Source organism: Anser brachyrhynchus (assembly GCF_964034855.1).
Source record: "Anser brachyrhynchus genome assembly, chromosome: 2".
Taxonomy (NCBI): domain Eukaryota; kingdom Metazoa; phylum Chordata; class Aves; order Anseriformes; family Anatidae; genus Anser; species Anser brachyrhynchus.
The window spans coordinates 52340810-52364836 of NC_137695.1; the positions used below are offsets into that span (position 1 = coordinate 52340810).

Sequence of the window (24027 nt, forward strand, 5' to 3'; positions counted from 1 at the left end):
AGTGTTTCCACTTAGGACAGCAGTTAATTGCGTGGTGGAGTCAAACTGAGATTGAGTGGGACTTGAGCGATGCATTAAGAGAGGGAACTCGCAGCCTGAGACCTGGATCTCATTTGCGGTCTGTAACTGCTCTTACGCCAAGAAGGGCCTGCAGCTGAGGTGTGTCTGATCCCTCTCTAATTTTAATGGATGGATACAAAGAGTGAAAATGGGCCTGGCCACCCAGCCAGGGCAGCAGTTTGGATTACATTGGTTCTGTGTGTTGATGCCTCCATTTGGCAGTAAGCCCCAAAAACCCCGAGGGTGTCAGCTTGGTGCAGGCAGGGTTGACCATCACTGTACAGCTGCATGAGGCCAATGTCCATGCCAGGATCTCAACCCAAATGAAGTGTGGGGTTTGGGCTTGTGGACACACTGCTGGGGGGTTGAGTAGCAGCTTTTGGGGAATGTTGAACAGGATGGGAGTCCCAAGAGAGAGGATGATGTGTGGGCTATTGTAGGGAGGGGCAATGGAAAGTAAACCCTTTTCTGTGTCTCTGTTTCCACAGGTTTCACAGAAGGTTTGCATTATCGACTCCCGTTTCCTAGTGTAGTGGGGACTTCAGACCCCTTGGGGTCTGGTGTGTGTGACAGGGACCAAAGAGAAGGTGTGGGAAATGGGGTTCCCCTTACAGATCTCTGCTGGCAAACAGTCAAACGAGGTCTGCTTGGTTCCCTTGTTACCCCATAAGAAACAAATGTGCTTTCTTCAAGTTTGAGTAGCTCTAGGTAGCTTAGGATTGATCTGTGGCAACAGATCAGGCTCTGGTTTTGCCCGTTGTATAGATGGGCTTTAGTTGTACAGCTCATCTCCTAGGACAGGGTGTTTTGAAACTATGTCTTTCAGTTTTGGCATCTGTATCAGAAATATGGTATGGTCAAAACTGAAATACTTTACCCTTCAGAGGGGTAAACCCAAGATAGCTTTCCAGCTAGCTTGTTTGCTTCTAAGGCTTTTTGCTGTTAGTTTCCAGCAAGCAAGCTGAACAAAAGTGAGTAAGGATCAGAGACCTCACACAACTTTGGTTGGAGAAAGTTTGCAGTTCAGCCACTGAGGCAGCGTTTCCTAAAATAACAGCCTCGGGAACCTCTGCGATCTGTTTCCCTGTCTCCTGGCCTTTTACAAGAACTGAGGAGCCTTTCAGCATTGTGCAGTAGGGCTGCGACATAACAGCCGCAACAAGAGCGCCTCAGTCTCTAGCACTCTATCTGGGGACCCATTGGGCTATTATTAGCAGGGGGTACCGAATACACTTTGTAAATATTTGAAAAGCCCTGCCAAGTGGTGTGGCAAAGACACACGCTCCTCTGTGAGCCCCGCAATCGCGAAACCTGGACAAAACACAACGAGACAGCCAGAGTGGCTCACGCAGAGCATCCCGTTTGGTTCTCCTCTGCGCAGGGAGGCATTCTTGTGGGTCAAAGCCAGAAGTCCTGCCCCTGACTTTTGGCTGAGGGGGTTCCTTTTGCGGGTGGAAATGGGGCCGTGGGGCTGCCGACCTCCCCGTGTGGGGCCGTGGTTCTCTCCCAACACGTACTTTTCCGCCAAAGGCCAGCTGCCTGGCTTGGTGCTGCCGGGGATTTCCTCGCAGCCCCCTCTGCTTTGCTCCGAGCCCACGAGGAGTGCCCCGCAATCTCTGTTTCCATCGCTAGAGGGAGGGAAACTACACGGAATTGCAGCGCCCGCACTTCTGTCCGTCCGTCCGTCCGTCCATCCGCACCGGGCAAGATGTACAACCAATGCTCTCCTAGTACGACTTTTAATCAGGAACTGGGAAGGACGTGGTAGGTGGGTTGTTTTCCTTTAACCCACGGTTTGTGTGCTTCCCTGTAGGATGCTGAGACCTGAAGGCCCTGCATTGCTCTGGGTACCTGCTGGAGGAGGGGGACTACTGGAGCACGGCAGGCTGCTGCTGCCTCCAGGGCCACCGGCGAGCTCTGGCCAGGCTCTCTTGGATGACTTTTGTGGGCAGGGGAATTGCAGTCTGGTGGCTGAGGAGTCGCGTCCCACACCTGCGGTAGCTAAATCACTGGGTGAACGTCAGAGAGAACTGAATGCAAACTGCATGGTGAAGGCGCATGCTAAATGCTGTACTGTGGTATGCCCGCATCCTTCTCTGGGGGGGAATACACGGGGAGATAATGCACGTGTATCCTCCTCAACACTCCTCGCAGCTGTTGTCTCATCTAGCTTCCCAGTTTCTGATGTGGCCAGTTTAGTATGGCTAAATGCACCAAACCAACCCTCCCCAAACATTCCTTTGTATGTATTTTTTTTTAACACATACAAAAGAAGAAAAATTAACAAAAAGGAAAAATATACTTTAGTGGAAGGAATTGGTGATGGAAAACTTAAATGATGGTGCATTTTTTTTCCCGTTTTCCTGTTTCTGCACAGTAATTTTGAAATTTAAGAGCAAGAGGATGAAAATTTCAACCTAGGAATAGGAATACAATTGTAAATTAAACCAGCTTCCATTGGCAGCACCTGAGAACAATTTTCACACTTTCAGAACCTGTTTCATCAGACCTCATATCTATTCACCAATCTGCCCTGGACTTGGCGTTATGAAGCTAGACACACTCAGCTTTCCTCACCAGGATGGCACTGAGTAACTACAGTGATTTTGCTTAGTCTGCTGAAGGGACTCGTCCCCTCTACCAAGTGTGGAAGGGAGAGAGCAGACACATCAGAAAGAGCTACTCTCTCTGTAAGAAAACCAAGGGTGGATTTCTGTTCTGGGCATTGTTGGACATGGTTGTATAGCACTGTGGGAGGGGATGTTGCCATCAGAAATGATTCCTAGTAATTAAAAAGAAAAAAGGAGGGAGGAGGGAGGTAAAACTGACCAAGAATGAACATGACTATGGCTTGTTTGCTGCTCAAGTCTGAACAGAGGAAATACAAAGACAGTAACAAATCAAAAGGAAAAAGGAACGTTTTCTTTTTTTCTTCTTTTTTATTTATTTATTTTTTAAGCAGAAGATATTATATATTGTTGCTAGCAGTAGGAAACAAAAAGCCCCACAATTTTTTCTTTAATGAAATAAAGCAAGAGTAGTGCAGAACACTAGCTCTGGAAAAACTAGAAAGGTGAAACCACAATGAGAGTTTCTTTATGGGTGGCTCTGAGCTAGTTGCCCTTGGAACTGTCTGGGTCATCATCAGGAAGGGAAAAGGATGAAGGAGAGCAGTATTGAAGATTCTCCCCCCTCTTGATACTAAAAGAAATACGTACATCCCTGTTAGCAAAACCTGGTTCCTCCTGGCTGAGGAATCCACGTGGAAGGGCTGGAGCAGCTGGGGGCCTCTGTGGGATAGGACTTGGAGGCACTGGGTTGCACTTTGGGCTCAGACTTCCTTAGGGACAACCTTGCCTGGCTGTGGCATTCGGTGGGGCCAGCAGTGGTGGGGAGGCAATTTTCTTCATGGGAAGCTTGTCCCAGATTTCATCACTGGTGGTCGGGCAGAGAGGATGGGCTACAGGAGGGGACGAGTGTCCAAGAGGAGGGTGTGCCAAAAAGATCTCGCTGGCAGCGGAGCAGCTGGCCTCTGCTGCTAATTCAGATTGGCTGGCCCAGGAGGATCCTAATTACAGCACAACTGCTGTCTCCATAATCACTGCGGCAGGAGCCGTGCGGGCCAGAAGGCACTGAAAGGGACCTGGATGCGGCAGCAGGAGATACGGGGGCTGCTGCTTTCCATCCTAGCCACTGAGTAACACAGAGTCTACCAGATGTCAGGGAGGAAGAAATGGGTCATCCTCAGAGCAGGCTTGTGCAAATAATGTCATTGCCTGCCTGTGTGAGCGATGGGATTGCACAGATAGGCTCAAGGATATTCTACTGACGGGGTTTGTGGGGAAAGCACTAGAAATGTGGTGAGCCTACTCAGGTGTCAGGGGCTGATTTGCTGAGCAGCAGCTAATTGTGTGGCTGATGGGAGCAACAAAAGCTGTCCAGGCAACTCCTGGTAAAGTGCTGTGGCTGTATCAGACATTTCCTGTGTGCCAGTAAGGATGGCCACTTGCCCACCTGCACCTGCTGCTGACACGAAATCAAAAGAATGGAGGTGAGAAAAACTTGGGCCCAGCAGTTATCAAGAAAAGCTGGGATGAGCAGCCTTTCCACCTTTTCTTTTTTTTTTTTTTTTTTTGGATTCCTGCTGCAGTCCCAAGGTCAGCTTCTGCAGATATGATATGAAATCGAACCCAGTAAGCTCAGGCAACGAGCACTCAGAGGGGATACGTCAAAGCAGATGAAATCTCTGTAGCACGAGCCGTTCGGCAACCTAATGTTACTGCTGATGCCTGTTGCATTTAGAACCTAGGGTAGAAGGTGCTCCTGCTTTTTCCTTGGTGAGGCAGAAGCATCAAAGACTTTAAAATGCTTTTTTGGGGGGTGGGAATTGCTCCCTCAGGAAAGGACTGTGAAATGTGTAGCTGTATCTTTGACCTGGAGACCTAGCCTTTCCCCAAAGCCTGGTGTTTTGTGGCCCCCAGGTATGAATAAAGGAAGCAGGACACAGGTACAACGTTATACCATTATGTCCTGCTTGCCTCCACTGCCCCTGTCTGTCTTGTGCAAGGCTTCACTTGCACACAGCCGCCTTGTTGGGAGCCAGGGCAATAATTGTGCTCTTAAACATCGCCGGCTGACTCACATGTGCTTTATCTACGTCTGTCCACACAGTTGCGACTTTTCTTGCTGGTGACAACGTGGTGGAGAAGGACAGGGTGAGAGAGGGAGATAATGTGGATGTGGGGGGCCAGGCTAAGGTTTTGCATTGGCATCTGATGGTGCTAATCAGCACCGATGTACTTCAGAAGGTGTCTTTGATAACCAGCCTTTAATAATCTAACCCTCCTCATATTTTTGGCTATATAATTTGCGTAGGGATTACAACCCGTGTCTGCTTAGGTGCCTCTGGTTTCTGACACAGCAGCAGCCTTTGAATCAGTGAGTGTCTGCTTTTGCTGCTTAATCTCTGAGGCAGGCAATTTGGGGACAGAAGGAGTTTTTACTTTATCTGCTCCAAACACACTTGTACTTTTTGCTGCTTTCCCAATACAAAGGAATAATAAAAAAAAAAAAAAAGGAAAAAAAAGCTGTGTGTGTGAGCACGTGTGTGTGTTTATATAGCATGGGAGACAGAGACAAAACTGAACAAGTGTGGGAGGGTGAGAACCTTTATTGTGCAACAAACTGATGGCACCAAATATGCTACATTTGTTGTGAGTTAAAAGGTTTATACAAAGATTTTCTTAGTAGTGTCTAAGATCTTAATAGGGTAATTAATCTTTCTAAGTGTTAGTGCCAGATTATGGGATCAGCTATTACCCCTGGCTACAGAGTACTCCTTTGTGTGCTGCTATGAACAGGATGAAGTGATGAGACTACCACGTTTGCCAAACAAAGATATGGTTGCTGCTGGCTTGTTTATGTTTGAAATGCATTTTCTGGTGCAGCAAGAGTAGAAGGCACCATTTCCTTGGGAATATTGGTGCCCTCTAAAATGAGCCTTATTAAGAGAAGAAGGGGATGAAGCTTTGTAGAATTTGCAGAGCTTTATAGAAAAGTGCATATATGCTTTAAGAGACATAATAGTGAGTTGCTTGGTTTGACTATTTTTTTTCTTTTTTCCCCAAGCAGGAAAATAAATAGATAGCTAATGTAATTGTAAGAAGCAGCTGTAGGAGTAGATAAAAAGAGGTCTATACTTAAAAACTTTTGTGTGCAATGCAGAAGCCAAACACTTTAGTTGAGGAATTAAAATCCAGCTTGTACTGCAGTAAGATAGGGTGGGACACAGAGGACGTGGGAGAATTTTCCTTAGAAATAGCCTTTGCTCAAGCTTGTTTATTCAAAAGGGTGAGTCAAATCTATTGGTTGTTTTACTCAATAGATAAAGGATTATTATTTTTTTCCCCACTGATGTTTGGGTGGAGGATGGGAGAGAGTGAGAGGAAAAAAGAAGTATATTACCCAGTGGCTGTCAGGGTTGATACAAATGGGTCATCCTGGAGAAATGGCTGCTCGGCCAGTTTTGACATTTCCTGTACTACTGAATGAGAAACCTCTGCTCAAGGTCAGCATAAACTACTCTGTCCACATCATTTAGTCTTCAGTCTAGTGGAGGCTGTCATGTTCTTAAGTGATGATAAAATGAAAACTGAGTCCAAGCTGTAATATATTCTAGAGGTGACTTAACGTGGGACTACTTCTGAGCCAACCCAAAAGCAGTCACCTATGAGCAACCGAGTGTGGGCGAGCATGCTTGGTGTATAATAGTGCTGGTGAGGCTGTTGCTCTTTGAGATCAAGTGGCTCAGGCTGCTGGTGCATCAGGCTAGCCTCTCCTTGAGGCATTGGAAGGGAGGACGAGTGCAGGAAAGCTTTGGTACGTGGCTGGAGAGCTAGGGAGCTTGCAGAAAAGTGATGAAAAGAGCAGTCATGGATGCTGGGGGAGAAGTCTTACTGATGATGGCCATGGTGTGCTGCAAGACCTCCAACAGAGCTGTTCCCTTTACGGAGGGGAGGCAGGTTCCTGTTACAAGGTCAGCTGGGGGCTCTGGTGTTGTCCACCCATCTCTGCGGCCAGCGTGAGGCCATGAGCTCTCTTGGCTTGCCTGCTGGATAATGATTTACAGCTGAGCAAAGATGGAAGGGAAAAGCTGCAGGGCTTGGCTCTCCCTCTCTACTATCTCTGGGCAAGTTTACATTTTTACAAGGCTGTGGGGAGCAGGGGAGAACCCCGAAATTGTGCCAAACCACCAGAATAAACTCCTAATGCTCTGTTTTGGCATATGGTTGAAGAAGCTTCCCCATGGGTGCACTGGCTTAACGTAGGATTGTAGAGGGTGGTCAGCTGAGCCTAGTAGTGGTTTATTCTGTTTAGCTGATGGGGGAGAAGTCACTGATTCCTCTCACTTGATTGCATCAGTGAGGCTGCCCATGAGGTCAATGATCATTCCATGTGCCTAGGGGTGCTGGTGGTGGTTGAAATTCCACTAGGGCTTACAAACCTGCTGCACTGTCATCGCTCCTTCTGTAGGTGACCTGAGTGTTCCTCCTAGAAATCAAACATTTGCCTAAAAACTACAGCAAGCTTCTGGCTTTGTCCTGTTGTCCCAGCACAGCAAGCCTCCTCTCCCACCCCTACTAAAGGGACCTCTCATACCGATGCTGCAGAGGTGTGCTTGTAAGTAGGAGATGTCTTCATTGGTGTATCGCATCTACAGCTTTCTGCATGAGCCTAGGCTGCTGTCGGTATCTGGGATTTGTAATTTGATTTACAAATCTCAGTTTGATTCTAGACATGATATGCGACATGAGATGCTAAAAAATCTGAAAGTCTTTGAAGATAATTGCGGTTACCTTACCACAAAGAATCTCTGAGAGCTATGAGGGGGGGAAAAATCCCTATTAATGCAGAGTTGAGATGACCCAGTTGTAGCAGAGACCTTTCCAAGTGGAAAATTCAAATCCAGGAAATACAGAATCAAGTGCATGCCAATAAAACATTAACTCTGCCCCCCTGGAGCTGGCAATGCTCACTGGGAATTATCTGCCACCACTCCAGCTGCAGTCACTGTATTAGCTGGAGCAGTACCGAATGGTGGGAGGATTAGCTGGAGCCTGGCAGAGCTTGGAGTACAATATGGAAAAATTTGTGGGTGAGACAGAGGAGGTGCTGAATGTACATAGTTGCGTGTTTATGTGTAAGCATAAATAATAATGCTACCTATGTCCCAGGGAGAACTTGGGAACTTCACTTCAGCACTGAGATGCAGCAAGCAGAGAAAATTTAGCGATGGGGATTTAATGACAGCTAGGCATGAGATAATATTCACTTAATGGGTTTAGTGCTGGGTTGAGGTACTGCTGTAGGCTATGTAGCTGAGTGTGGGGCAGGTGTGCGCAGCTTCCATTTGGTACAGCACACCAGCAGCACAGTTACTGCTAGCAAAAGGAAAGTTTCGGATGCATTCCTTCAATGGGCATAAGCCTTTTGCTTCCCTTGCATCTACAAAGTGTGTTATAGGGGAACAGAGGTCAGGGGGCAGTTGTACAGCTGGATTTTCTTATTTACAAAGGACTGCTTATCCAGACTGGCACGTATTACTGGGTAGCGTAGGCTTTCTGATAGCAAAGATATTTTTGAGTGAATTTCCTAGGTTTGTTCAATAGAAACAGTAATAGACATTTTTTGTTGTTAAAAATGGTGATGACTTATGCAGTTGAAGTTAACATGTAGGTTTTTTTTTTTTTTTTAACTTAAGCTATATATTTCACTACAGAGAAAACAGGATGTTTTGTGATCAAGTGGCCATATTCTTTTTTGTTTGTTTGCATTATTTTTTTTATCGGAATGGAAGTTACTGTCATGTTTTCAAATTATTTGTGAGCCAGCAGAAGAGGAAGGGAATTCAAACCTGTGGTCTATCTCCAGCATTTTCTCTTGCACCTTTTGTAATGATTTGAAGCTTGTGACAGCCTCCTTGCTGCCCCAGCACATGACAAAGAGCTGGGGCTCTGGGTCTGAGCATGTATCACAAGTTCTGCTGGAGTTTGAGCTTGGAGTGAGCTAGTGGCACTCACAGATGAGTGTAAGTAGTATCAAAATAGCATTTATTTATTTATTTATTCAGGGAGGTGAAAAGGGTCTGGACTGTCCTGGGTGCACTGGGGAGTCCATGATGCTCAGCTATCCTGGGCAGCCTCCAGGCAGGTGAGGGCAGAGAGTAGGAGAGGCTTCCCACAACAAATACATCCAAATGCCACCTCATATCCTTGGTTTTTGGCACCCCCACAACATCAGGGAAACGTAGTGAAGCGTAAATGCTATTTCAAGAAGCAGCTAAAAAAAAAAAAGCCCCACACCAAACCACCACACACACCCTGGGAGAAAAATGACTTGTTAATAAGTCATGGGACTTCGGTATGCCTTAGGCAACGTTTTCAAACTATTGGTCTTCAGATCAGTCGCTATAATTACAGCATTTCCCAAACAGAGAAGAACATTGTGGGGAATTCATCTAATATGATATCACTGATCTGAGTCTTGCAGCAGAACAAAACGCGCTATTGAAACTTAGTGAAATAGGTATGACTGCAGAAGAGTGGGTCAAAGCAAACTCTCAGATGAGTAATTAACTCCCTCTACCCTACTTGTTCTATTTCATCCTTAGGTATTTAATTATACAGTTTTCCTTTCCTCCTGTCCTAACATATACCACAAGGCAATTTTCTTCTTTCAGCCTTGCAAACAATAAAACTTGAGTGCTTTATTAGAGTTACTCTCCTAAAAACAGAACTGAAAGGTCTGAGCAGTGATAGGACCAGACTTTGCAATTACAGCTCTGTCTGGAGGGCATGAGATGGATGAGGATGCCCTTCTGCTGGGTGCTGTGCCCTATGTGTTAATGTAAGATCTTAAAACAGCAGAGAGCTGAAGAAAACCCCCGTCTTCTCTGCAACTTGCAGCCCTTTGTATGAAGCTAAAGCCAACATTTGAAATAGGTTGGGTGCAGCTGTAACAGGGTGTTGCCTGGACATGGTACATATCTGGGGATAAGATACCAACTTCTTTTGCGAGGTTATATGCTGGCTAAAACAGTAAATACACGTAGTGTTTTGTTTTGCCTTTGCAACGCTGCTTCTGTGTTACTAGTCTGGAAAAATAAGACTTAAGTGTTTTCTCTGAAAAACATTCCCTGCCTGTTTAGGTTCGTGCAATGTTCCTGTCATTTTAGTCTTCAAACGCCTACTATTCCAGCAACTCAGCTGATAGCACTACAGAAAGTAAATCTCTCCTAAGCATGTTCCTCCCTCTGGCTAATAGCTAATCTAATAATAGTTTGACTCCTACAACCACAATAGCTCTCTGTATAAGATGGGTAGTGGGAGGAGGTCAAAGATTTCTTCTCAGTGGTGATCCAGAGCTCCCTGAATGATGGATCAAGATGTGATGTTACTGGATCAAGGCCCTGCACGGCTTCCTTGGCACCCTACAGATCTCTACGTGTTTAAATATTTCACAAATGTGACATTAAAAAGTCCGGCACAAACATCCAATCCTCCCCCAAAGTGTGTTAACCTTGACATCACCTCTTAGCTTTTATTTTTTTCCCTATTGTGCTAGGCTTTCCTCGTTAGTGTTTCTGTATGAGATTTATATATTTATTTATTTTGTGCTTTTACATCAGCCCTAAATGATCTTCCTATTAGTACAGGAAGCTGGCAGCAGCCAGTCTGCAGCCTTTGGATAGCCAACTAATTAAGGGAAAAGCAGGTGTGGATGGATCTATTGAGTCTGTAAATAAGTGCCAAAAATTTAAGTTATTGGTCTGTGAGTGGTAGCAGGTGGAGCACTGTTTTATACCTTCAATACAGAGAAAAAGAAGGGTTAGAGGAAATGATTTTTTTTTCCTCTCCATGATTTAAAAGCTCTTCAGAAATACAATATGTCTGTTCTCCAGGAAAAAAAAAGGGGGGGGTGGGGTGGATGACACGACTCATTGTCTTGTATGGGGTTAGTCTTGAAGACAAATAATGTTAGTGCAGGGTCTCTTACTTTCATTGACCTGGGCGGGGTGATGAACTAGATGGTCTTCACAGAAATAATTCATATTCTTAGGCTGACACTTGGAAACATAACTCACAAGTGACTACAGATGTTAGTGCCTATTGTTCCTTCACTGTTCTGCTTATAAATAAACTTTCCCTGCCTTCCATCAAATGCTCAAAATGTTCTAATCTGCAAAAAGTCTCTTCCCTCAGTGCTAAACAAAAACACGATCTATTGAACAAAGTATTATGCAAGGGAGTTTGTGTCTAAGAATATATTCTCTCCTGGCACTGATTTCTCCTCCTCCCTAATTTCTGCACTTGCTTTCTTCCTTTGTGCTGGATTTAGTAATTTATTCAAACACTTCTAACCAGGGGGCGGTTTTCACCAGGGTGCAGTGGCAAGAGACCACAAAAGCATTTCACAACACATACAAAATACATTAAAACACTTTCAGAATAGTATAGCTTATTACAGGATAACGTTAGAATAAAAACATGTAAAACATCTACCTAGTTACTCAACTGGTTTCATTAATTTTGGTCTGACTGATGTGAAAGTTGTCTTCATGGGTATGTATTAATCTTTTATGTGTAGTTTATAGATGCAAATGCAAGCAATAAATGAATGCTTATACTGAAGTTTACATGTGTCAATCTAGGAAAGGGATGACGAGAGGAAAAGCTCCGTACTCCAAACCTGCTAGTTGTTTACATTTTAAAACTCATGAAACACCTGACCAAGCTAATAGGTGGTGTCCTGGAGTAGTGAAGAGGATGGCTTGTGGCCTAGGACTTCTGGGGACATTGCTAGTTTCAGGGATTTTCAGTTCTGAACGTTCATCTTGAAGGCAGAACGGGGCTTTTTGCCTTTCCCGTTCTCTCCCTTAAATACTTCAAGCTGGTGTGTGTGTGATTTCCAGGTTAGATTGACCATTGTGGGTTGTATCATCTTTTACGTCTGAGTCCATTTCTCAGGGCATTCAGCCACAATGTGGCCATGCATATGAAACTTTTTCTCTGCCCACCGAGCTATAGGATTTTCTGGTTTATAGCTTGACTTTTGCCCCTGGTTCCCCTTTGTATACATAATGAGATGTTCACCAGAGCAGGGACTGGGACCAGGTACCCAGCCTTCCCAGCTAAGTATGCTAATTAGTCTCTCTTTTTCTCCTTTAATGACTTTATACATATTCATTAAAAAGTAGAACAGCTCCAACAGGAGAAACTTCAGAAAAAAACTTTTTTCTCAGAATATCCTGCAGCCTATGTGATGGTTATAACTTCCTTCTGATGGTTAGAGACCATAGCTTTATTTCTTGCTTTGAATCAGGTGGAAGGAAGAAAAAAAGTTTGTATTTTTTTTTTCTTTCCTCTGGGGTGTATTGTCTGGCCATTGGACTACTGCAAGCAGGGAGAACAGTCTCCTTTTCTGGTGTGTGTGTGTTGATCCTTACTGTTTATGCTCTTTTATTCTAAGTGCCTTAAATAGAAACTTTTTTAAAAATGGAGCTGAAGAAAAGTTTGGCTTGCATTCGTTTGCCATTCAAAGTACATCTAAATTTTAAAAGCTGTTTTAAATCAAGCTAGAATATTTCCCTTCCTTATGTCCCACTGATGTTTTTTGGTTTGATAGAGGAGTAGGGATCAGTTAATGACATCATTTTATTGATGTGCTTTTTAAATCAGAGACCTTATGTGCTTTCCCACTTCATCCTGAAGAAAGCTTATAATAATAAAGGATAATAGTAACACTTAGGCTTGGAGACAGGTGGGTGAAAAATGGATGAGAGTATGGGCAGAATCTATCCTGTTGGGGAAAACTGGATGTAAAACAGATACTAAAAATAAACTTCAGCTTTAGAAGTCAGTTCTGACAGACCTGGGTCCTGCGTCTTTGTGTAGCGTAATTTGCCACAATCTGTGGGCTGCTGTTGCAGTAAATTAGGTTCTTGATACTTACAGTTAATGAGTGACTGAATAAGTACCTCTGTATAAATTAGTCTACGATTTCCCTGTTACAAAAATAAACAGTTTTGATTTCCTGTGTGAACGGTATGGTAAGCATTGTACGCATGTTGTTTTACTAAGTACTGAAGATGTTTACCTGAGGGAAGAGCAAGTGGTCACAAGTAGGTCTATGTGTGGGGGAACAGAGAGCCATGCACTGCATCCTGTTAAGTGCAAATGGGGTTGGGCAAAGCAGAACAGTGGGATTAGTCGAGGAGTCCAGAAAATCAAAAGCTCCACATCTTCACAGATGTCATCTTGTTTTAGTTCGTGTGTCCTGTGCTTCAGCCTAAAAGAGAACAGCATCAATAAAACAAGCGTCCAAAACAATCTTCAAAACATTACTTGGGCTTTGGTCAAATGGGGGCTTGGGCCCCATGGTGCTAGATGCTCTGTAAGACCAAAGTAGGAAATGTTCCCCTCTCAGAATGTGTCTCAGTTCAGGACTGAGAAGACTTAATAACACTTGGAACGAAGACAAAGGAGCCAGCAACAAGGAGCTGGGTTATACAGGTCAGACATTTGCACAGTCATAGGATGACTCCTATGCTTCTCTTTTTATATTTTTAATCTCCTCCTATGGTACTCTAAGTGCTTTGCAAGTTACCCATGCATCTTTTCACTCATGTGTTAGCTCTGAAAAAGATTTGGCTGTTTTTTTCAGTGAAAACACCTACACTCCTGTGCAATGACTTCAGCTGAAGATACGTGGAAATAGAAATTAGTTCAATTCTCAGTCCTCATGAGTTGGGTGGGTGCATTTAGCTGGGGAGCTATGCTCTAATACAAGACATAATCATATTATATCAGTCTCCCTGAAATGGCTGTCTGTATTAGGCACTGGGTCACTTCCAAGAGTTGCAAGGAGCTGCCTGTCTGCTGGTGCTAGACATGTGACCTTATTGAAATGTCTCTCTCAGTATCTAGGGGCTGTGATGTGTCATGCTGATGCACGTTTTCACCTTAACACTCACTCAACAGCAGCTCTCTGATGTGACAGTGCTTTTTTGAATGCATATAGATCCAAGGATGCCTGTGTAATGTTACTTCTGTTTGCCTAGCTAGTCTGATAAAATGAAAATCCTGCCACAAAGTCGTTATGCGAGTGGTTTATGATGGCATGCAGGAATATGAACTTCAGCACTTATCCCAGCCCTGATACACAGATCCCATGGATGTCCTGTTGCAGGCATTTATTCTGGAGATGACTGACAGTAAGAGATTTACACACACAGGATAAGACACGTGTTACATGTGGTCACAAGCAATGGAGTCTGTGGGGGTCTGAGACTACCACGTGAGGGCAGGAAGTATTTGGGGTCTGCTTCGGGCTGAAGCACAGCCAGGGTAAATCGTCAAAGCAATAAGCCTAAAGAACACGTAGCGATCTGTAGCATCATTTTAGTGCCTTCCATGGGTTGAAGTGCCTTCAAAAGCACCTGGCAGATCTTTCTGTCTAGCCGATGCTATTCCATATGGGTGGCACTTGCTAGGCAAACAGATGTGAGATGTTTATGCAGCCAACTTCTCTGTCTCCTGCCATGAGGCATGAGCCTTGCTCATTGGCACCCAACGTCATGACTCCTCAACCACTTTATGTCTCAGTATGCTACGTACAGCCAGTTGACCTCATTCAGGATTTACTTGATGGCTGCCAGTCCAGGGAGCACATGAGCCCTACTAGAGGGTGCATATGTCAGGACCCACAAAAGACAGAGGACTTGACCACATTGCATAACCCTACATGGAAATCTCGCTTCTGTGCATGGCAATCTCTCGTGCTGTGGGAAGAGAAAGTTAAAAGATGTGGGAAAAGCATGGAATGAATTAATGAGTCAACTAATTAGTGACAAGCCATAATCCAGCTAGGAGAAAACAGGAGAGGGCTGTTTAAGCTTGACATTTCTTTTCTAAAGCACATGTTTGTCTGGAAGGTTATTTTATAATTAAACAATGATTAAAAATTGTTTATTGTGCACATGTAGGTGTACATACACATGCATGCATATATCCTGTAGGTTGTGTATACTTATCTGAAACAAGTAAATTTGATTCTACATAGTGGCATGAAAGCTTGTGTAGGCTGGTAGCTTTGTAAACTTTCATACCACAAAAGGAGTATTTGCAGAGGTTAACTTTTGCTCATTAAAAAGCTAATGTCTCCAGGCTTCTGCTGTGGTCAAGGGGGAGAGAGATGAACTATTTCCTGGTGCAATCTAGAGCAGCAGAAGCAGACTTTTTTCTGATAATTTCTTTATGGGATGCCTGCTGTCTCCCTCTCTAGAAGCTGCAGTGTTGGCCAAGGCCACTTTGAGCATTAGTGAACAAGGAGAAGTGAACTGGGGGAGGCTAACAATTTTTAAAAACAGAAGTGTTTTTAAAGCTGGGATTCTAATTTTCTATTTGTGTTGAAACCAGACACCTGGCTGTTAGCAAAAGCAGAGGGCTCCCAGCTCCCTGGGCAGCAGCACGACCTGCAGGCACAGCCCTGCTTGCTGCAGCATGAGCCAGGGGCCTGGGGATGCTCTGTGCTTGCTTCCCAGTTGATCTGCTCTAAGCTTTGGCTCTGTTTCATGACTCTTCATGGAAATGACTACCCGTCCTGGGAGGAGCTCGGTCTCTTTCTCAAATGATAATGCAATCCAGACATGAATTGGCAGAAATATCATGAGACTTCTTATTCTTGTGTATTTCCAGTGTGAATGCACTCAAAATATCCTGAGAAAGGCAGCCTCGGCATTTTTTCTGATGAACTGATGCTGACCTGACAGTTATTATGGTTTCTTCCCCGAAAGATAGTTATATAGGAAAGAAACTGAAAGTTCTCTTTCCCATCCATAGCTTGTCTTCTAGCAGTACTAATATTTAAATCTAATTTTCCACGATGTATTTTAGTAATTACTGCTCCATCAAAATACTTACAATTGAACACCATCATCAAGCACGTGCCAATGTTAATGTAAAACCTGTCTACCTCTGCACTACATGTAATACACATTTTGGGAGGCTCAGTGCACCAGCTCGGAGGGGACAAGCAGAAGTTTAATATACATCCTTTGCACACAAATTCAGAGTGCTTTGTTTCTCTCTTAATGCATGGGTAGCCTAGGATGCCTTATCTCCTCCAGTAACAGTACATGAATTTACTGCCTAGAGCTGGGTAATGTGAATAGATGTCATTACCATGTCTATGCCTTGAGAAAACAGGGACTCTATTTCTCTCTGTCTTCCTGTTTGTTTGAGCCATGGTTAGGGTTTCCTCATGTATCCTGGATGACAGAGGGAGGGAAGGTGTTTCTCAGGTTTTCTCCAGTTTTCTCTAACAAACCTTGCTCTTTGGCCCAATGGTGCGAACTTTTGTGAGCTCCTTGGCTTTGATCCCTGAACCAGAATATCGACATTTCACACCATATATATGCATATATTTTTTTGCGGAAATGTAAGGTATGAGGCAGTGGAGGGCTCTATCTGCTGGTTTTTTCCTAGTTGCTTGCCATTGGGGGTCTGCATTTTCTGGCCATCTACTGTACTCTAGGCATGGTTCCTCTCCTTCAACGTATAACATCTCTGTGGTGTCTGGATGTCAGTCCTCAGCATGAACTACTGAGGCACCAGGATGAATGGGATCGTAGATGCTGCTCAAAGACTAGCTTGGGAAGAATCTTTCTACAAGCTTCTACCTCTCCCAAAAACTACTGGTTGGCAGTGGCTTGTGCATCACCTGTGGAGGGCTGGGCTGCTTTTCCCACAGAAGCCAGTGTGGGAGAGAAGCAATTGAGCCTTATAATAACAGTTTTGGGCTAGTTATAGGGTTAAGCTCTTGGTACACGCCTGATACAGTCAAACGTGCCATTCAGTTAAGCTCATTCCTTTATTTATTTTAATTTATTTTAAAAATAAGACCAGTTTAGATGCATTGGTAGCATCTGATAATGGTTCTTCATAGAGTTGGACCCATGTGTGCGTGTTGGAAAGATAGAAAATGTAGCACCAAAGCTGCAAAAGCACTGTATTGGTAAAATATCATAGCATGACAGGTACAACACAAATCAATACCACCGAAGACTTTGAAATACAGCATACAGAAATATTTACAGACCATGAAGATTCCAAAATATTGCTGGCGTGGCTGGGGGAATCAATATATGAGGGTGATTATGGAATGCTGTCATCTTCTGAGACAAAAATTATAGCTCCCCATCCTGCCTTAACAGTGGACCTTTGCAAAGTTTCATTGAAATCAATGGGAAGTTCAAGGAGTTTCTGTTTCTCAGCTGAGTTATCTATCCAGGGCCATTATTAGGTTATAGAAATGGGCTCCTTACTTCTATTGATTTTCAGAAAAAAAACCCTGATAGCAGAAAATTCTGGGATGATGCTTAATGGATGGAGAAAGAAATGTTTAAAATGCAGAAAATGTAAGATTATTCTAAAAACTGTTCCCCAAGCTTTCATCCAGCTCCATATTTAATTTGGGAAATGGAGGGATCAGAATCAAGCATGTAGTTCAGGACTTTTTTCTTAGGATTTCTGTAGGTCTGATTTAGTTTTCCTTGTGCTAAAGGAGATGTATAGCCTCTACTGGTAGTTGCTGAGTGGATCTTTTCTGTGTTATTACTGAAGTGTGAGTTGATGTGTCTGGTCACATGTGTTGGAAAGACCTTATTTAACTCTTGAGAAGAAGAAGGCACCTTATCATTGTACTAAACTTACAAGCAGGGTGGAGCCGAAGGCAGACTGGTCATTGCTACTTTGATTGCTAAAATTCTTGAAGCTGTGCAGTAGCATGGTTTGTGGTTATATCCTGGTTAGGTGTGGCCTGCAGAGGTCGGGGTGCACAGTGCCAGCTCTGGTTCTGGAGATGTAGAAGAAAAAAACAAAGAGCAGGTTTGTGCCTCTTTCACAGCAGGGAGAAAAAATGGCTTTGATATCTGCACTGAGGTAAACATAGGTGGGTTTTAGCCAGCATATATCAGAAAGTAATATTGTTTACTGAGAAGATTAATCTGAGCTTAATGAAGGCTTTCTGGCATCTCCAGCCTCTGTGGCAGAGCGTGCTCTTGCAATGAACCCGAGCCATTAAGCCAAGAGGGAAATCAGGTATCCATTTCTGCAGGTGCTACAGACAAGGTGCCGGGGGACCGCAACGCTGCTATGTATGCTGTGGACACATGCTGTGCAGCATGGGGAGAGATATCTGGGTGTTTCCATGAGGGGCAATGCTTCCCATGGTGGCAGGGTGCTCAGAGTGGCTACTCCCAAAGCTCGGTGCTTGCTCAATCTGACAGCCCTGCAGAGGTAAGGTGAGGGCACTCTGATGTTGCCCAGTCATGATGGCACTGATAGCCTGATCCAAATGATGCCTCAGTGGGGCATTTTGAAGGGAGACCATCTCCAGAGGGTGGTGAAGCCAAAGCTGTAAGGTGAAGAGCCTTAGAAGAGAGGTGGTGAGGTGGGCATGCATTGCACCTGGTCTCTTTAGATGCTGGTTGAACAAAGAGAAGTTACAGCAGAACCTGTAGGTTTGGAAGTAACCAAGGTGGAACAGCCAAAAAATCTGGAGGCAGCAGAAGCTGAGCTTCTGCTAGCACCAGAGACCAGTCGACCCAGCCCAAGCATACTGCTACTGTTTTATTAAAAGGGTTGATTTGGAGAATGTTGTGTTTGCAATTCAGCATCATGCCTTGGAGCCTTGATTTCAAGCCTTTATTTATATGCTTAATTGTTGCTATGGAAATTCAATATTTAAAGAGGTAATTATTGCCGATCTTGTTGCATGTGTCCATTTCTGATGTCCAGCTGTTAGCTCTTTAGCTCCAGTCTAGCAGATTAATTACTACTATTGATTACTTTGAGCTTCTCTCTTCACACCTGCAGTCTGTGTAATTAGCCAGTGGCCTCCTCTGAAAATTAGGAGCAGTTTCATTTTGGCACTTTGCCATTTCTCAGCCATGTGCTTTACACTGATGAACAAAAGCAAATCTATTTTAAATAGAGATATCTGGGCAATGAACTCTTTGTATTTTTGAACTATCTGTGGATAACTCAAATTAGTCTGTTAGCAAATATTGCACCCCATTGGAAGTCCACTGATAATAAAATAAATAAATAAATTCCAAAACACTGGTATGTTTTCTCATGACCCACCACTAAATGTTGTCCTGGCATTTTTGAGGTTTAGCATCTGTAGAGATTTTTTGCACTAAAAGGGACCGAATCATCTGAGCACAATCTATCCTTCTCTCCACCTACTTTCATGAGCTGGAGTTGTCCTTTCATAGAATCACAGAATGGTTTGGGTTGGAAGGGACCTTAAAGACCACCCAGTTCCAACCCCCTGCCATGGGCAGGGACACCTCCCACCAGACCAGGTTGCCCAAAGCCTTGTCCAATCTGGTCTTGAGCACCTCCAGGGATGGGGCAACAGGCTTTCCCTGTTGCTTGTGTGAGAGGCTTCTTGCTGTTCTTAGTGGATGTTGCCAGGGCACCTCAGAGGAATGTTGGTTGAGGATATGCCTGTACTTGGGAGGTCTTCATCCATCCTCTCCTTTTCCAATCACTGTGCTTGTCTCTGGCCATTTACTGTTTTCCAGTGGCCATCCAAGGACCATGACTCTTCTTAAGAAGACAAGTTTGTGCTGAAGTTCCCTCTTTGCACAGACTGACAGTTTCAAAGCTTTGTTTTAAGAAATGAAATGTTTGATGTTGTGGGGTCGTAGCTTCCTTCTCTCAGAAAGAAACCTTTTGTTCACATAAGAAGCATTACTCAACACAAGTCATTCTAACACTGTATGATTCCACACAAGGGTTGTGCTGGGTGGGGGAGAGTGAGGAGTGAACTCTTCACTCTCTCTAGGCGAGTATCCAGTCTAGCTTTATAGCAGGCCAAGGACAGTCCAAAAGCACAATATGTGTGGCCTGTGAACTGAAGTGTGCTGAAACTCATTGTTTAGGAACTGACTTTTATATTAGCGCTGCACGAGCGGATGCTCTCCACGTATCAGCAGTTTAATGTGTTGTGTTGTGGTTCAGGGTGGTGAGTCTCAAGAGTCAAGGCAGCAATGAAGGCGCTCTCTGCTTCACGGGTCAAGCACTGCCCCAAAAGTTGTTGTGAACTTCAAGGGAATAGAAGGGATCCATCTCCTTCCTGGATGGGTAAAGTAGTTGCTTTAGACTATTTGGTGCAGCACTGGCCTTCAGACCAGAAGGTCCCCAGCTGGAGTCTCATCACCACCACTGTTTCTAGATTAAATTCTAAATTGTGTACTGGCATTTGGAGGCCTTCTGTGCAGGGTCTTACTGAGTCACCAGTTATTAGGAATGCCTCCTATTATCACAGCCCTAAAAGCTATTTGAACAGAAGCCTAATGTGACTGTGATTTCCAAGGACCATTTGCTGTTATTGCAGCTCTGCTTTGCTGTGAGTGAGAGAAACAAACCAAAGTTGCTTTCAGATCACATGAAAGGGAGGGACAGGGAAGCAGTGGAGCTGGAGTGACATTCAGTTGCCAACAAATGTAAATTCACCAAATATAAACAATCTCTTTATTAACTAGAGCAGGATCTTTTCTACTGCAAGAAAACAAACAGGTTTATTTTCTTCAGGCAGACACATTTCCAGAATTCTTCTCATTATTCTAAGTAGCAACAAAAATTAGTTGCTGGAGAGGTACACAGATTGTGCACTGCCCTACCTCATGGGTCAGGAGGACCTTCTCCTCTGTAGAAGAGGTGGACACAGCAGAAAGGCATATGCCTGCTATCTGGGAGAGGAAGGCAGCAACTTGTGTGCACAGAATGGGAAACTACAAGCGTAAATATTGATGTGAAGGCACATGGATGCATGTGAGGAGAAGGCAATATAACATGGGAGAGTTTGGAGACTGAATAATATAGTTTAGGAACTGGATTTCAAAGCAGTCCTGATTCTGCTTTATTGTTGGCTCAAAACTTTTTAGTCCTAAGTTGCCTTCCATAAAATGGAAGTAGAATTTTGTCTGGAAAAGGGCTGATTAAGATACTAGGAAAATAGATCATTCATTAAAAAAAAAAAAGGAAAAAAAAAAGTTCTATCTGCATCTAAATCCACTGTGAACAGCTTGCTCCTGTTTAGGAGGACTGATGTGGAATGGCGTTGCTCCATTGCAGTGAGTGGTGGTAGACTTCACACTGGTTGAATATATGGCCAAATATTTGTATTAGTCCTGGGTAATATAGTCATATACACAATTCAGCCCTGGCTCTCCCTTATCTAGCCTAGTGCTGGGGTGTTTGGCAAGGATAAGGGTCTACATCAGAGAGTCTATTTAGAGCACAGGGTGCCAGACATCTCCGTATCAGATGGTCTGCAGCCAACCCAGCTTGCAGAAGGACAGACAGCTGGCGAGGGACAAGACAACTGAAAGCTGGGACCATTAGAGGAAGGCAGTGGTGCTGCCAGCTGATTTGCCTTCCCCATTCCCAGCTGGGTTATATCATTTTTAAGATGCTGCTGCACTGTTTCTAGCAAACAGATAAGTATGTTTATGTGTCCGTGTTAAGTGTCCAAGTGCTCACAGGACTTCAGCATGCCACAGGCTGTGTCACATTTACCAGTGTAGCTGGTGAATGAAGAAGGACCTTATGTACAAGCTATGACCAAAGATGTGATTACTGACAATTGTCTGCCTCATCCTGAAGTTCTAACATACGTGTCCTCAGCAAAACGTTCAAGGGTGCTTATCTGGCATTAGCAAAAATATCCGAGTGCCCAGTTCAGGAGGATCTGAATAGGGGTGCGTTTGGAGATGGCTGTCTGTATCATTCTGCTGTCTGTATCTGTAGGAATGCAAACAGTCTGTCAAGTTGCTCTGTTTAGGGTGTCTTAAAGACATGACTTGAACAGCATATCACCCTTTCTGAGAGTCCTCATCATGCCATTTCTCGTTATTGTTGCAGCTTCTTTCCTCCTTGTTACGAGATTTGAGGTACCGCCTCTACCAACATACACTGATGTGGCTCCCAGCAGAGCTGGTCTGGACCCAAGTCTCTCTGAAATGCAAGCAGTAAACAGGAATAAGAGAGCATGGGGTGCGTCTGCAGTGACAAATGTGAGATGCTCACAGCTGGCAAGTTGTGTACCACAGGTTGGTCTCATGCAGTAGATTTGAAATACCACCTATTTCTTGTCTGTCTCAGTGTGCTGACTTTGTATGTCAGGTGTTGCGTTTGCCTTTTGGCATCAGCCTGTGAAACCATCATTGACTTCTTATGATGCTGTGCTAATGTGCTGCACTGGTTCTTCCTCCCCAGGAATTAAGTTGGCTAAGTAGCAATGTGTGTGATCCTTCTCTCAATGGATGACACATAGTCATTACACTTTGTCTTTTGACACCTTGGAGGTTTCCTTTAGCCAGTGCAGATGTGAGCTGCCTTTGAGCCCTGTAATTTTTTCCTTTTTTTTTTTTTTTCATTAGTCCAGAAAAAGCTGTTGCCATTGCTGGAGGACACATCTGGGAGAACAGAGCACTCAGGCTTTATGCTCTGACCTGCATTTGAGGTGCTTGTTAACGTCCTCTCTCCTTGTGACACCAGCTCAGGGAATCCTACCAGCCTGCTGCCTCCAGGAAAGGGCTGGAGGAGAGGGTTGTGTGCTCTGCGTCAGGCTGCTCCTGCTGCACTCCATCTGCCTTGCTTAGCTGGAGCGTTCATTGTCAAAAGCCCTCCTGATAGAAAACATTCTGGCTGTAATGAAGTATCCACAGAGATTAATACAGGATTTGTTACCTAAACATCTCCCAAAACCACAGTACTGACTTCTGTGTCCTAATTGTCCCGCATCTGTTTCCAGCCTCAGAATATTACCTTTTAGGTAAAGGAGCTGATGTAACCAAGCTGTCTCTTGGCATCCATTGCTTACTAATGCGGCTTTTGCATTGTTCATGAGCTAAGGAAATAACATTGTGCTTTAAAGGTCCGAGGAAGCTCGGGACAGTCTGTGTTCTCTATGACTGTATACCTTCAGAGAGCATTTGCAATCCTTGTACTATCTTCTGGATATAAAATCCCTTTCTTGAAAGGACTTGTTTTATGGCTCATACTTTTTCTCTCTGAGTGTAAATATATGTCTGTGTGTACATGTGTCTGTGTTCGTGCATAATATATCTGAAATATATGTATTATCTTTCCTAAATAAGGAGATCCTAGGCTGCTCTGTGTTTTCATGAGCTTGTGTGTCCCATCCACAGTATCTGCTCTCACCCTAATGAGCTGAAGCTACATTAGCAAAATCCCAGGCAGATAAATTGACTTTAAACCTTGGTTTGATGATCCTACTAAGACATTCAATTAATTCTATTTTGCTACAAGCTAATTTATGACTTCGTGTTTATTCAAAAAAAAAATGTTGAATGTACAAATCAGTGGGAGACAAGGTAATGAATTATTCTACCTTCCTTCATGCTCTTGTCTTCACACTTCACTACTATAAGCGTGGAAGAGGAAATATGAAAGAAATGTCTTTTGATGTATGAAATGTGGGTATTTTCTCATACTGAGCTGTATCTAACTGGTGTAAACACATAATCAAGCCCTCTAGGAGATGCTAATTAGTGCAGTAAATGTTAGTTTATTAATTGCCATTACGTTTCTCTTTGTTTCACCAGTGAATGTGTCTTTTCAGGAGAACAGATTTGATATGGTGTGTCTGTAGAATTTGTTTGTGTTCATGGCAAATGAAGACAAGTAGCCCAGCAAAGCTGTGATGAATTAACAGCAGTCCGTGCGATCAGCGTCTCTGAAACGGAGTCCACAAAGTGCACGGGCTTCTGTGTGATCTGAGAAGAAAAACAAAACAAAACAAAACAAAACAGAAAGCCCCGGAGGATTTGATAACAATTTTCTGCTCCATCTCTTTACTTGGTGTGTTTTTAATGAGCCCTCCAAAAGCACAGGTAGTAAAACTTTCCCTTTTTGATGTGGCAGAATACACTGCCAAGACGTACTGCAGGAGAGGTACTTCAAAGGCAAACAGCCAGCGAATACAATTACATTAGGTGAGGCTGCTGGGTGTAATTGAGTTCCTCCCATCTTTGGAAAGTGATGGAAGACAGTCCCTTAACAATTCCCTCTTCCTGCTCCTCCGACTTGATAAATCAGTACTTTTCCTGTGATGCTCACATTTCTAAACTATACCATTATCACATGCTACATCTTCTGTGTCAGGCATCATGAGCCCAGATTATGCCTAGTGGTCAGTAATAAAGGGTCAAGTGAGCAGTCCCTCCCGTATGCAGCAGCGGTGGTCTTCCAGTCTGGAAGCCATCCCATCCCCTCTGTGAAGGATGCTAGTAACTGCTGGAAACGCTCACACAGGGAGGTGCTAGTCCCTCTGGGAAGCCCCTGAGTGGGCTGTGTGTGTCAGAGTGAGCGG

The 24027-nt window shown here is 44.0% G+C and overlaps 1 long non-coding RNA gene across 1 annotated transcript; it reads left to right on the forward strand.

Moving 5' to 3' along the window:
- Positions 1–1929: 1929 nt before the first annotated feature.
- On the forward strand, positions 1930–23106 carry LOC308190922. The gene is made up of 3 exons (XR_013947573.1): positions 1930–4111; positions 21555–21742; positions 22078–23106. It is a non-coding gene; the product is annotated as an uncharacterized lncRNA (long non-coding RNA).
- Positions 23107–24027: the final 921 nt, after the last annotated feature.